Source organism: Ovis aries, chromosome 9 (genome assembly GCF_016772045.2).
Source record: "Ovis aries strain OAR_USU_Benz2616 breed Rambouillet chromosome 9, ARS-UI_Ramb_v3.0, whole genome shotgun sequence".
Classification (NCBI taxonomy): Eukaryota; Metazoa; Chordata; class Mammalia; order Artiodactyla; family Bovidae; genus Ovis; species Ovis aries.
The window spans coordinates 74162152-74177801 of record NC_056062.1 but is presented as its reverse complement, the minus strand read 5'-3'; the positions used below and the strand labels follow the sequence as shown (position 1 = coordinate 74177801).

The 15650-nt window shown below is 41.2% G+C and overlaps 1 pseudogene; it reads right to left on the bottom strand.

Moving 5' to 3' along the window:
- Positions 1-6150: 6150 nt before the first annotated feature.
- LOC114116469 (translationally-controlled tumor protein-like) lies at positions 6151-6666 on the bottom strand (annotated as a pseudogene).
- Positions 6667-15650: the final 8984 nt, after the last annotated feature.

Genomic DNA, 15650 nt, shown 5'->3' with positions numbered 1-15650 from the left:
CAGCAAAGTAATGTCTCTGCTTTTGAATATGCTATCTAGGTTGGTCATAACTTTCCTTCCAAAGAGTAAGCGTCTTTTAATTTCATGGCTGCAAGCACCATCTGCAGTAATTTTGGAGCCCAAAAAATAAAGTCCGACACTGTTTCCCCTATTTCCCCATCTATTTCCCATGAAGTGATGGGACCAGATGCCATGATCTTCGTTTTCTGAATGTTGAGCTTTAAGCTAACTTTTTCACTCTCCTCTTTCACTTTCATCAAGAGGCTTTTTAGTTCCTCTTCACTTTCTGCCATAAGGGTGATGTAATCTGCATATCTGAGGTTATTGATATTTCTCATGGCAATCTTGATTCCAGCTTGTGTTTCTTCCAGCCCAGCGTTTCTCATGATGTACTCTGCATAGAAGTTAAATAAGCAGGGTGACAATATACAGCCTTGACATACTCCTTTTCCTATTTGGAACCAGTCTGTTGTTCCATGTCCAGTTCTAACTGTTGCTTCCTGACCTACATACATATAGGTTTCTCAAGAGGCAGGTCAGGTAGTCTGGTATTCCCATCTCTTGAAGAATTTTCCACAGTTTATTGTGATCCACATAGTCAAAGGCTTTGGCATAGTCAATAAAGCAGAAATAAATGTTTTTCTGGAATTCTCTTGCTTTTGTATACTATAGAAGTTTTCAGTTATGCCAAAATAATGTTTATTGGACTTGACCCATTGATAGAAGTTTTCTCACTTTTTAATTTTTTGTTCCTCGAGTGATTTCTCTGACATCACTATGCCATGATGTGAGGCTTTAATCATAATATTATTATACTGCATGTTTAACTTTTTCCTTATCATATTCTTAAAGACAGGAAAGACTTGTAAATATTTATAAATGTTTTATGATAGTTCTAGTGCAATGCCTAATTTATTATAAAATATATTATTTTGTGCCAGAACTAGCTCTCTCTCCCACAATCTCTTCTGCTGTTTTGGTGGCTTGGACAAGCGGACTAGCTTCTAGACACTTTTCTCTTTTTTTTACACAAGTAACATTGATATGGCCTACATATTGTCAGGTGCTTAGAGACATTTCAATTGAAAATGACCAGAATCTCACAAGACATAACCATCTTTGCAAGAGTGTTGAAGCAGCATCTTATCTTGGTTCAAGTCAGAAACAGGGTTAATGAGACACATCTGGGAGTGAAATATTTCTCTCATCAGAGAAAAATATACATAAATATATATTTGTATTGTTCAACTACATTGTGAAATATGGTGCATTTCTTAGATGACTTACAAGGGAGCCTTCTGAAGAAAGGGTAAACATAAAAGGAATGTTGAGCCTTAAATGGAACCTGACAAGGCAATACGGAGAAGGCAATGGCACCCCACTCCAGTACTCTTGCCTGGAAAATCCCATGGACGGAGGAGCCTGGTAGGCTGCAGTCCATGGGGTCACTAAGAGTCAGACACAACTGAGCAACTTCACTTTCACTTTTCACTTTCATGCATTGGAGAAGGAAATGGCAACCCACTCCAGTGTTCTTGCCAGGAGAATCCCAGGGACGGCGGGGCCTGGTGGGCTGTCGTCTATGGGGTCACACAGAGTCAGACACAACTGAAGTGACTCAGCAGCAGCAGCAGCAACAGAGCAATAACCAGATGAAGCGGCACACGGCCAAAGTGGGCTATGGTTAGTACTCCCTCATGACAGGTCCACGACAGGCACTTAAGCCAGTCAAAGTTGTGTATTGCTCTGAATTTTTCCTGTGGCTCTGATAATAACACTAGCGGGAGCTCTTTTACACTAAGGTTAAAAAAAAAAAAAAAAAGATCACAAGGCCTGCAATTCTGCCACCCTTTCCCTCTCATATTAGATCCAGTCCTCACATCTGGGAGAATGGTCCTTAATGGCAGCTATCATTTGCCAAGACTAAGATCAGTTTTTGGTTTCGTTTTTAAGTATTCTGAGGCACTAGAACATAGCAGTCAATAATTCACTACCTTCTTTCTAACTCTGAACAATATTTAAGCCAGTGATGGGAGATTAGCTGCAGGTCATCAGTTGGTATTGTCTTTTGGTTTTGTTATTTTCACAGTGGTTATGTATATGAGGCTGTCGCTTGAAGAAAATCAGAAGAAAGCACATGAGCAAATGCAGTTGGAGAGGCAAACAGTTGTTCTCCTACCTTTGGGGGACACAGAAAGGAAAATGTAAGAAAGTTTGTTAAGCATTTACCTGTAACGTCTGACAGCGCTGTTACGACTTTGCAAACAAGCTCTTTCTAGTGGCTGTCCCCTCAGTTACAGCTGCTGTGATGCCCAGTACTCAGAACAGCATGGTGTGAAACTTCTGGCATGAGGCCTGGATGAAGCAGGGCAATTTCTCTCTGATTTTGGCTCTCTTGACCGCGATACTTGATTATAAATAACAGGGTGGCCTGGCACATTTGTGGGGAGCTAGGACTCACAATATGAGATTTTTAATCTTGGAAAGGCGTTGAGTCTCCATTTTCTTGCACTCTTACACTCATCCCAACATAACTCTATTTCTGATCAAAAGAGGAAGAGAACCTGGAGGAATAAGCTGTTGGAGCTGTGAGCTATCCTGGGGACCACAGACTCCATCCCCTCCCTTATACATCGAGGCAAAGACCCCCAAGAGCTACAGTGGCTTGACTGAGGTGGTTCTCTTCTTTATTTTGTTATCCTGGCTATGCTGGGTCTTTGCTGTTGCACGCAGGTTTCCTCTAGTGGTGGTGAACCAGTGCCACTGTTTACTGTGGGGCGTGGGCTTCTCATTACAGTGGCTTCTCTTGTTGCAGAGCACAGGCTCTGATTTACAGACCTCAATAGCTGTGGCCTCCTGCAGTGCAGGGGCCCAATAGTTGCAGCTCGTAGGTTCTAGAATGCAGGCTCGGTGGTTGCGGCACATGGGCTTAGTTGCCCAAGACATGTGGAAACTTCCCAGACCAGGGGTTGAACCTGTGTCCCCTGGCAGGTGGACTCTTATCCACCAGGGAAATCCAGGGCCAAGTTTTCTTCTGATTCTTTTCATGACACCATGCTACAAATCATGAACATGTATCAGATAAAGTTCACAGCTTCCATCTGGTGGAGCGTGGGTAGTGGAGGGACTCCCTAAGTGTCAGGCACCATGTTAAAGGTTGTAGGCACATTCTCTCATATATTCCTCATACCAAATCTGAGATTATTATCATCCTTAGTCTGCAGGTTTATAAACTGAGGCTTTGAGAATTTAAGTCACACACTAGTATATGGCTGAGTGAGGATTCATACCTAGTTATATCTGAATGCAAAGGCCATTTATTCAAAATGCTATACCATACTATATTATCTGTGTAGAACATAACTTATTCTAAAGAAAGAAGCATTACCAAGATGTGGAAAGTAATTTGAGACCCCAAGAAAAGGTGAGATCCCAGGAAACATATCCAGGACAGGAATTATCCCTTAATAACCTTAATCATAGCTGAGAGCTACCATTGACTGAGGGGCTATTAAACACCAGACATTTTATTTCATTTAGTTATTGCAACCGCCTTGTTAAGTAGAGATATTATATATCCAGTTGTTTCATAGGGACTTCCCTGGTTGTCCAGTGGTCAAGACTCTATACTCCGAGTGCATAGGACCCAGGTTCCATCCCTGGTCAGGGAACTGGATCTTGCACGCCACAACAAAGACCATGTGTATCATAACTAAGACTAGGGCAGGCAATCCAAAAATAGGTGAATAACTATTTTAAAAATTGAAAGTATGAGGAACTATACACCCAATTTTCACGTGAAGAAACTTAGAATTAGAAAATTAAAATTTCCCAAGTCACACACTTGGCAAGTGGTAAAATGAAACTTTGTATTAAATATGAGTGCTTTGAGACATCATACCTTTATTCATCTTAAAATGAGTGCCTGGCCCATGGAATCTGTTTAAATAAATATTAAGTGCAAGAACAAGTGAATGAAAACAATGGATGAATGGGAACTAGAGTGGAGCATGCACCTGGCATGTAATGCTCAAGCTGGCCTTAGTTAGACTGTCTTGAAAACGAAGAAGTAATAAATACATAATATATTGTTTTGCTCCAAGAGGTAGAACGGGGACAAATCAGTGGAAATTGCAGGCTTCCTGTGGCTTCCTGTACAGGAACCTGGCTTCGAAAATGTCCTTGCCTGGTTGACCTTCAATTCTATGATTCAAAAATTCTGTGAAAGTCAGTGTCTCTACAGAGGCATAATAAAAGCACTTCAACAGTACAGAGTTGCCTGGTAAAACAGTGACCTGCCTGTTTTTGAAGGTGTTCCAGCTACATGACCACCTGCCAGAAATGCTGTAGAAGAAATGCTACAAATTGGGTACTAGAAGACTGCAAAGACGGCTCTACTTATTCTCTTCTTTTTTTACATATCCTTTTGCAAGATGATGTTGAAATAGTTCCCAGTGAGAGATGGCATTTCCCCACCCCTTGAATCTGGGCTGGCCTTGTGAACTGCTTCACCAAAGAGAAGCAATACCATGCCAGTTCTGAGTCTAGGTCTCAAAAGGCCTTGCATAGTTTCATTCTCCTAGAAATTTCAGAGACCCATATGAATAAACCCTCGCTAGACTAGTTTTTTGAGAGCATGCCAGACTTCACTAGCTATGGTGAAGTACCATAGCTAGCAGCCATCCAACCTCTGGAAGCAGACCCACTCAGCTGACCTATAGCTCTCCACAGACACATAAGTGAGTTTAACCTGTAAATTCATAGGCAATGACTCACACAGTTAATAGTTGCTGTGTGATTCTCAAAAGCACCGTCTGAGATGAAGGGAAGAGATAGGGAATGCCTGATGTCCCAATCAGAACAGCCTGCGCCATCGTCATCTACCAGTGTCCAAAAGGCCTCCAGAGACTTTTTTCAATGGACTTAGTGGTCAGTGTTAATTGGGCACCTTACTATTCGCCAGACAATGGCTTTAATGCTTTATGTAAATTAATTCTTAAGCCTCAAAAGACCTAGTGAGAAATGTATTATTTTTTAAATTTCAGTTCAGTTCAGTCGCTCAGTCATGTCCGACTCTTTGCGACCCCATGAATCGCAGCACACCAGGCCTCCCTGTCTATCACCAACTCCTGGAGTTCATTCAGACTCACGTCCATCGAGTCAGTAATGCCATCCAGCCATCACATCCTGGGTCGTCCCCTTCTCCTCCTGCCCCCAATCCCTTCCAGCATCAGAGTCTTTTCCAGTGAGTCAACTCTTTGCATGAGGTGGCCAAAATACTGGAGTTTCAACTTTAGCATCATTCCTTCCAAAGAAATCCCAGGACTGCTCTACTTCAGAATGGACTGGTTGGATCTCCTTGCAGTCCAAGGCACTCTCAAGAGTCTTCTCCAACACCACAGTTCAAAAGCATCAGTTCTTCAGTGCTCAGCCTTCTTCACAGTCCAACTCTCACATCCATATATGACCACAGGAAAAACCATAGCCTTGACTAGACGGAACTTAGTCGACAAAGTAATGTCTCTGCTTTTGAATATGCTATCTAGGTTGGTCATAACTTTTCTTCCAAGGAGTAAGCATCTTTTAATTTCATGGCTGCAAGCACCATCTGCAATAATTTTGGAGCCCCCCAAAATAAAGTCTGACACTGTTTCCACTGTTTCCCCATCTATTTCCCATGAAGTGATGGGACCAGATGCCATGATCTTCGTTTTCTGAATGTTGAGCTTTAAGCCAACTTTTTCACTCTCCTCTTTCACTTTCATCAAGAGGCTTTTTAGTTCCTTTTCACTTTCTGCCATAAGGGTGGTGTCATCTGCATATCTGAGGTTCTTGATATTTCTCATGGCAATCTTGATTCCAGCTTGTGCTTCTTCCAGCCCAGTGTTTCTCATGATGTACTCTGCATAGAAGTTAAATAAGCAGGTTGACAATATACAGCCTTATGAACATTATTTTTAGACAACCTACATGATGTGTTGGGTGTTTTTCCCCTCCCTCAAAAATAATGCTTCTACTCCAAATAAATCAATGTCAAAATAAAGAGCTCAAGTTGACCCTGGTCCCGTTTGTCTCAGTCCTGGTAGATGAAAAGCAGCTGCCAGCCAGTTATGAAGATAGGTGCTAGATCCAAAGTCACAGCCAAACTTGTTAACACGTTTCCATTTCAAAACCTTCCTTAAAGAAAATCATATATGGGGTCACAACATCCTCACACAAGTCCAGCAGCACAACCATGCAACTGGATTCGTGTTTTCACCAGTAAAGAACTGACGGTTTTTTTAATTAGTGAGGGGGGGGGGCGCTCGATTTGTTCCATAGGCCCTGCCATAAAAGGCTTTACTCTTCTGGTCTCTATATTTCAAGTTTCCGTTTGACTGACCTCAGGTCATTTTAATGTACTTCTTGTAAGCTTCTTTTGTGAAGCTTGTTTCCTGCAAGTGATGGTTCATGGCAATATTGACACCAGTGATTACTGTGCTTTAGGTACCTTCGCCCCCTTCAGGGGAGCCATTTCCATCAATGAGCCGAGTCATCAGTGTTACCTTCTGTGCTACTGACCAGCTTCCCCTCCACTTCCAGACACAGCCCGTCAGTGACCTCCTAGATCTCGTAGATGTTGGAGAACATCTCATCATGGCTGACGAGGTCCCAGCAGGTGACCATGATGGCCACTGCCGCGCTAGCTTAGCAGGAGCCCCAGCTCAGAGTGAGCCTGGTGTAGCCCAAGCAGGTGGTGGAAGCGGGGAATGGGCGGAAAAGCAGAAGCGTTTTATTATTGAACTGATTTGACAGATAGAGAAAACTAGGCCAGAGAACTGACACCTACCTAAAGCACAGAGTGAGTAAATGTCCAGCCTAGGTTTTGAACTCAGGAAGCACAAAGCTACAGCCCTAGCTCTTAGCCACACTCCTCTGCTTCTTGCTATTGGATGTAAAGTAGGTGATTGTCTGTAAGAACTAAAAATATCTTCACAAAACCTGGTAGTTGTAAATATTTCCCCAGTGCCTTTCACCAGGCTCTCTTTACAGAGCCTGGGATGTCACCAAATACCACATTCAGTTTCCACGCTTCTTCCATCTCAAAGTTGTTTTTCTTTTTCCCCTGTTTCTAAGAAATTTCACTGTTAGACTTTAAGTTTAGAACCATGATCAGGAGAAATATTTAAGAAGACTCATTATTCAAAGCATGGGAGCAATTAGAGGGAAAAAAAAGAAATCTCCTTTTCCAAAAGAGAATCAATTTTCCACTATGAGAGTTTCCATTCTACCAAGAAATGAAAATGTGTATAAATTAGGTTTAGAAAAATACATGAGACGGCTTATGCAAAAAAGGTTTAACCTGGGAATCAAATACTAAATAAAATGATAAAAGCAGATCTAATAGTCATGATTGATGTCCAAGATATGTCGGGGTTTTCCCTCCAAGATACAGTTTCCCTGCAGCTCATGATAATTACAAAGTGTCTCAAATCACCTCTTTTCTTGTTGAGTAAAATGGACTGCCAACACTTCAAACATAGTAAACCAGTCCAACAGGAAGAAAGCCAAGGAATGTATCCATTCCAACATTTTTTACAGTCTGGTAGTGTGTCGCTCTCTGAGAGAATTGCAATGCCAAACTGGATGAAACATGTAAGACACACACACTTTTCTAGCAATTTCTTCTGCCTTATCTAGTTTCTCCATTAGAGCCGGAGGTATCACTCACTTCCCTCCCATTGTGTGTGTGTTTAGATATCTCTTGTAGGAGAGTGAGTATCCTCTATCACCTCCCATTCCCATCCCACTGTTAGGAACTTGACCCTGGCAGAGTAGCGTGAATGCCTGTGTGTCTATACGCAGACCGTCCTTTTATTTTACCCATTTGCCTAATTATCTTATTCTATATTCTCAACTCCTTCTTGCTTGTGGGTTCTTAAGGTCTCAATGGGAGCTCCTAACTTCACCTACCCCTTTAGACTAATCAGTGGGCTCTCAAAAGCAAGACTGCAGTCTTCTGGGAAGTTTTCCTGGAATCCCCTTTTTTTTTTCTTTCCCTTTTTTTCTTTTTAATAGGCTTTATATTTCAGGCTGTCTTTAGATTCACAGCAAAATAGAGGGGCAGGTACAAAGAGTACCCATACACTCCCTGCTCTCACACACTCATAAGCTTCCCCCACTATCAGCATCCCCTAGCAAAGCGGTACAATTGGTTGCACTTGATGAACCTACATTGACATCAGTATCACTCAGAGACACACTTTACATTAGGGATCACTCTTGGTATTTTACATTTTATGAGTTTTGACAGATGTCTGATGATGCTTATCCACTGATATAGTAGCATATAGAATAGTTTGTGAGAGCTGGACGGTGAAGAAGGCAGAGCACCAAAGAACTGATGCCTTCAAACTATGGTGCTGGAGAAGACTCCCAAGAGTCCCTTAGACAGCAAGGAGATCAAACCAGTCAATCTTAAGGGAAATCAACCCTGAATACTTGTTGGAAGGACTGATGCTGAAGTTGAAACTTCAGTATTGTGGTCATCTGAGGCAAACAGCTGACTCATGGGAAAAGTCCCTGATGCTGGGAAAGATTGAGGGCAGAAGGAGAAGAGGGCATCAGAAGATGAGATGGCTGGATGGCATCACAGATACAATGGACATGAACTTGGGCAAACTTCGGGAGATGGTGAGGGACAGAGAGGCCTGGCCTGCTGTAGTCCATGGGGGTGCATAGAGTCGGACATGACTTGGTGGCTGAACAACAACAACAGAATAGTTTCACTGCCCTAAAAATCCTCTGTGCTCCACCTATTCATTCCTCCTTCTCCACTGCTGCTGCTGCTGCTGCTAAGTTGCGTCAGTTGTGTCCGACTCTGTGCGACCCCATAGATGGCAGCCCACCAGGCTCCCCCGTCCCTGGGTTTCTCCAGGCAAGAACACTGGAGTGGGTTGCCATTCCCTTCTCCAATGCATGAAAGTGAAAAGTGAAAGTGAAGTCGCTCAGTCGTGTCCGACTCTTAGCGACCCCATGGACTGCAGCCTATAGTTCTGTGTTTTTCAGAATGTCGTAAAGTTGGAATCATACCATGTGTAGTAAGCTGCCTTAGTCATGTCCAGCTCTTTGCAACGCTATGGGCCATAGCCCACCAGGTCCATGGGATCCTCCAGGCAAGAATAAGGAATGGGTTGCCATTTCCTTCTTCAGAGGATCTTGCCAACCCAGGGACTGAACCTGCATCTCTTATGTCTCCTGCATTGGCAGGAGGATTCTTTACCACTAGAGACCCCTGGGAAGCCCCAAATCATATTATAGCCTATAGCTTTTTCAGATTGGCTTCTATCAGTAATATGTATTTAAGTTTCCTCCATGTTTCTTCATGGATTGATAGCTTCTTTTTAGTGTTGAGTACTATTCCATCATCTGGATGTACCATAGTTTATCCATTTACCTGCTGTCTCTGTCACCTTGGGCTACTATAACAAAACAGCGTGAACTTCGTGGCTTAAACAACAATTTCTTTCTCACAGTTCTAGAGGCTGAGAAGTGCAAAATAAAGTCACCTAGATTCAGTTTTCTTCTGGCTTGCAGATGGCCTCCTTCTGGCTGTCTCCTTGTGTGTGAGTGTGTGCTAAGTCACTTCAGTCGTGTACGACTCTTTGCAACCCCATGGACTGTAGCCCACCAGGCTCCTCTGTCCATGGGATTCTCTAGGTGGGAATACTGCAGTGGGTTGCCATGCCCTCCTCCAGGGGATCTTCCCAACACAGGGATTGAACCCAGGTGTCTTATGTTTCCTCTTGGCAAGCAGGTTCTTTTACCACTAGCACCACCTGGGAAGTCACCTTAGACGGTAGAAAAAATAAAGCTCTGGTTCTCTCCTTCTCTCACAAGAAGCAAATCCCATCATGGGGGCTCTACCCTCATGCCTCATCTAAATCTAACACCCCCCAAAGACCCCACCTCCTGCAACATCACTATAGAGGGTATGGCTTCAACATATGAACTTGGAATGTTGTTATTTAGTCACTGAGTCGTTTTCAACTCTTTTGCGGAGGGGAGAGGGGCAACACAAACATTAAGCCCATAACACACTGAAGGACATTTTGGTTGATTCCAAGCTTTGGCTATTAAAATAAAACTGCTATAAACATCTGACTGCACATTTTTTGTGTGGAAATAATTCTTCAACTTATCTGGGTAAATACTAGGGGTTATGATTGCTGGACCATATGGTAGTATGGTAAAGTTACTGATCAGGGTCCCTGGATTCTTAAGTTAGTAGAAATTGGTAAGAGGAATTCAGGGAAAGCTTGACAAACACTGCAGCATGAGGGGATGGAAACAAGTAACAGCTGCCCTTGCTTGCTCCCTGCGTGGGGTAAGCTGGTCCCTGAAGGGATGAGGGTAGGGGACAGATTGGTGGGTCAGTGGGGAGGAGTGGCTTTAGGTGGTCTGCCCACCCCCTTGCTGGTGCTGGGTGCAGAGATCAATCATGTACAGTCTTGTCAGAAGTGGCAGTTGGGTTTGGCCCCTTTGCATCTTGCTCATGATTTGCCACAACTGCAAATTCATGAGGTATTTTTAATCCCCTGTAGTGTCTTTGTATTCTGTTGCTCAAGAAGACCTTTGTCCAGGTGCAAGCACTCCAGCCAGTAAAGGGTCCCACGTACAGGCCCTATCCTGTTTCACTCAAGAGTTTGTGTAGTTTTGTAAGAAACTGCCACGCTGTCTTCCAAGGTAGCTGTACATTTTACATAGCCACTGGCAACTGAAGAGAGTTCCTGTTGTTCCACAGCCTGGGAAGCATTTGGTATCATCAGTGTTCTGGATTTGGGCCATTTTAATAGAAGTATAGTGGATTCTAATTGTTAGTTTTTGTACTGTATTTTTTGTTTTTTTGTCTATTGTATATATACTACACAGTAAGATTTTCCTATTTTCCTTCAAAATGTTTTTTATAAAAGTAATATATACTCTATAGAAGTCCCCTTTGCACACCAGCCTCTGCCTTAGACTTGACTATTATTAGCTAGCCACACGGGACCCAACATCAACAATTTCCTATACCTCCTAGAAATATATCTTTTTACCTCTCTTCTGAATCTATTCCTTCTTCCATGTCTTTTTAAAAATAATTTAATCTATTATTTATTTTTGACTGTGCTAGTCTTTGTTGCCGTGCGGGCTTTTTTCTAGTTGTGGCAATTGGGGGCTTCTCTCTGGCTGCAGTATGTGGGTTTCTCATTGCGGTAGCTGCTCTTGTGGAACACGGGCTCTAGGGGCTCGGGCTCAGTAGTTGGAGTTCAGGTTTTAGAACACAGGTTTACTAGCTGTGACACACAGGTTTGGTTGCCCCATGGCATGTGGGATCTTCCTGGATCAGGGATTTAACCCATATCTCCTGCATTAGCAGGCAGCTTCTTCACCACTGAGCCACCAGGGACGCCCCCTTCCACCATGTCTTGATCTCACCCCGCTCAAGGCTAGACCTGTCAATGTGTTTTTGTGTTTAAATAATTTTATGTAGGAAAACATTCTGTATTTATAATTACAGTAAGCCCAGAGAATTGCTTTTATAATCTGTGATGTCTCTGGTTGTTGAACTGCCCATGTGATTCTCTTATTATCATTTTGCAACAATGGATTTATCAATTAAAATACAATATTTTATCCAGAATTTTTACTAAAATGGAAATATTTTATTCACAAAATTCCTGTTTAAAGCCTTCTCTTTTTAAAATAATCCATTCAATTTGAGCAAAAACCTAGTTATTTAAGTAAAAAGTATGTGTTTAAATTAAAACTGAAAGTTATCATCTGACATTATATTTTAAAAGAGACTGAAATCAAGTTTTTATTATGGTTTTGGTTGTTCATTAGTAGGTTTTCTTGGAGGCTGAATCCACCTTGAGTGTGAATTCTACTCTCAGATAAGGCGATGTGGGAAAGAAAATCCAGCCAATGGAAGAGGGTAACAAAGACCACCCCCCGCCCCACTCCACCGCCGTGGGAAGAAATTCTCATCACTAATGGAGAAGGTGAAGGGCCAGGCCAAGCAATGTAGGAGAAGAATTTCCTTTTCCCATGAACTCTGCCTTTGGCAGCAAGGATTTCTAGATTGGAAGAAGGGGTGGAGGGCCAAAGATGGCCAGGGCTTTCCCTGGTTCAAAGATTTCTGCAACAAGAACAGACATGTACTGCTCAGTGCTCCATTTCTTCTCAAATAAAATAATTAAAATTTTGAGTTTTGCCAAAGTTATACAAACAAAACTTAACTAGTTCTACAAGTGGGGATGGTTTAGTCACTTAGTTGAGCCCACCACAGTCCTATAGCCTGCTCTGTCCATGGAATTTTCCAGACAAGAATACTGGGGATTGCCATTTCCTACTCCAGGGGATCTTCCTGACCCAGGGATCGAACCTAAGTCTCATGGCCTCCTGCAATGCCGGTGGATTCTTTACCACTGAGCCACCAGGGAAACCCAGGTTTACTACTAATAAGAACATAGGTCGGTACAACCTCACCTCCCATCATTTCCCCTCACTTAGAGGAAATAAGTTAGACTCTTAATTGTTATTAACTGCCTGAAAATTGGGTTTCCCAGATGGTGCTAGTGGCAAAGAACCTGCCTGCCAATGCTATAAGACATTAAGAGATGCTAGGTTTGATCCCTGGGATTCCCCGGAGAAGGCCATGGCAACCCACTTCAGTATTCTTGCCTAGAGAGTCCCATGGACAGAGGAGCTTGGCAGGCTACTGTCCATAGGGTCACAAAAGTCAAACATGACTGAAGCCTCAAAACCCACCTGAATTGCTCCATTTCCCTGGTCTCCACACTATTGTTTTTCTCCTTTCAAGAGGAGTGAACTCTAAGTTTCTTGAAGCTTACAAGTTTTAGGAACTCTTTTTAAGAGAAAGTTGCATTTCAAATAAAAAATTAAATGGAACTCTAAGACTTAAGCTTCATTAGCTTCATGGTAAACTTGCCTCTGCCTTCCAGTGAAAACACACAAGGTCTATTGTTTGAAATGATCCTGTCTCCCAATCCACATACCATGTCTGGAACAACAAATCTCTCAATAATTTATATTCAAGTTGTTTCCAAAGGCCAACATCCTCTATAAAATCTTTTCTATTGAACAGCAAAAACAGTAATATTTCTTTCATTCCTTTTTCTCTAAAATTTAATTCGGTATTTTCCTTCACTTATCACCCTGTAACACATACTTATCCCACTTGATTTGAGGCAATTTTAGAAAATGACATAGAGTCATGAGTAGCCCATGAAGTACAATTAGGAATAAAGTTGGCTTTTCATATCGAAGGACATTAGTTATTATCTAAATCATTAAGTTTGAGGCAGAAGTCCTTTTCTAGGTGCAAAAAGCTTTAGGGAAAATATAATCTCCAATATTCGACTTAATATAGCTGCTTTGCTATAAAAAGTGGTAAAATACTAAATTTTAAAGATGACCAGATGGATAAAATAGACTTTAAAACAAAGGCTGTGAAAAGAGACAAAGAAGGCCACTACATAATGATCAAAGGAACAATCCAAGAAGGAGATATAACAATTATAAATATATATGCACCCAATATAGGAGCACCGCAATATGTAAGACAAATGCTAACAAGTATGAAAGGGAAATCAACAATAACACAATAGTGGGAGACTTTAATACCCCACTCACACCTATGGACAGATCAACTAAACAGAAAATTAACAAAGAAATGCGAACTTTAAATGATACATTAGATCAGTTAGACCTAATTGATATCTATAGGACATTTCACCCCAAAACAATGAATTTCACCTTTTTTTCAAGTGCTCATGGAACCTTCTCCAGGATAGATCACATCCTGGGCCATAAATCTAAACTTGATAAGTTCAAAAAATTGAAATCATTCCAAGCATCTTTTCTGACCATAATGCATTAAGATTAGATCTCAATTACAGGAGAAAACTATTAAAATTCCAACATATGGAGGTTGAACAACACACTTCTGAATAACCAACAAATCACAGAAGAAATCAAAATATGCATAGAAACTAATGAAAATGAAAACACAACAACCCAAAACCTGTGGGACACTATAAAAGAAAAGCAGAGGAAAGTTCATAGCAATACAGGTATACCTCAAGAAACAAGAAAAAGTTAAATAAATAACCTAACTCTACAACTAAAGCAACTAGAAAAGGAAGAATTGGAGAACCCCAGAGTTAGTAGAAGGAAAGAAATCTTAAAAATTAGGGCAGAAATAAATGCAAAGAAACAAAAGAGACCATAGCAAAAATCAACAAAGCCAAAAGCTGGTTCTTTGAAAGGATAAATAAAATTGACAAACCATTAGCCAGACTCGTCAAGAAGCAAAGAGAGAAAATCAAATCAATAAAATTAGAAATGAAATGGAGAGATCACAACAGACAACACAGAAATACAAAGGATCATAAGAGACTACTATCAGCAGTTATATGCCAATAAAATGGACAACGTGGAAGAAATGGACAAATTCTTAGAAAGTACAATTTTCCAAAACTGAACCAGGAAGAAATAGAAAATCTTAACAGACCCATCACAAGCACGGAAATTGAAACTGTAACCAGAAATCTTCCAGCAAACAAAAGCCCAGGTCCAGACGGCTTCACAGCTGAATTCTACCAAAATTTCGAGAAGAGCTAACACCTATCCTCAAACTCTTCCAGAAAATTGCAGAGGAAGGTAAACTTCAAACTCATTCTATGAGGCCACCATCACCCTAATACCAAAACCTGACAAAGATGTCACAAAAAAGAAAACTACAGGCCAATATCACTGATGAACATAGATGCAAAAATCCTCAACAAAATTCTAGCAATCAGAATCCAACAACACATTAAAAGATCATACACCATGACCAAGTGGGCTTTATCCCAGGGATGCAAGGATTCTTCAATATCCGCAAATCAATCAATGTAATTCACCACATTAACAAATTGAAAATAAAAACCATATGATTATCTCAATAGATGCAGAGAAGGCCTTTGACAAAATTCAACATCCATTTATGATAAAACTCAGAAAGCAGGAATAGAAGGAACATACCTCAACATAATAAAAGCTATAAAACCCACAGCAAACATTATCCTCAATGGTGAAAAATTGAAAGCATTTCCCTAAAGTCAGGAACAAAACAAGGTGTCCACTTCGCCACTATTCAACATAGTTCTGAAGTTTTGGCCACAGCAATCAGAGCAGAAAAAGAAATAAAAGGAATCCAAATTGGAAAAGAAGAAGTAAAACTCTCACTGTTTGCAGATGACATGATCCTCTACATGGAAACCCTAAAGACTCCACCAGAAAATTACTAGAGCTAATCAATGAATATAGTAAAGTTGCAGGATATAAAATCAACACACAGAAATCCCTTGCATTCCTATACAAATAATGAGAAAGTAGAAAAGAAATTAAGGAAACAATTCCATTCACCATTGCAACGAAAAGAATAAAAATACTTAGGAATATATGGTGAAAATGAGTATACTACCCAAAGCAATTTACAAATTCAATGCAATCCCTGTCAAGCTACCAGCCACATTTTTCACAGAACTAGAACAAATAATTTCAAGATTTGTATGGAAATACAAAAACCTCGAATAGCCAAAGCAATCTTGAGAAAGAAG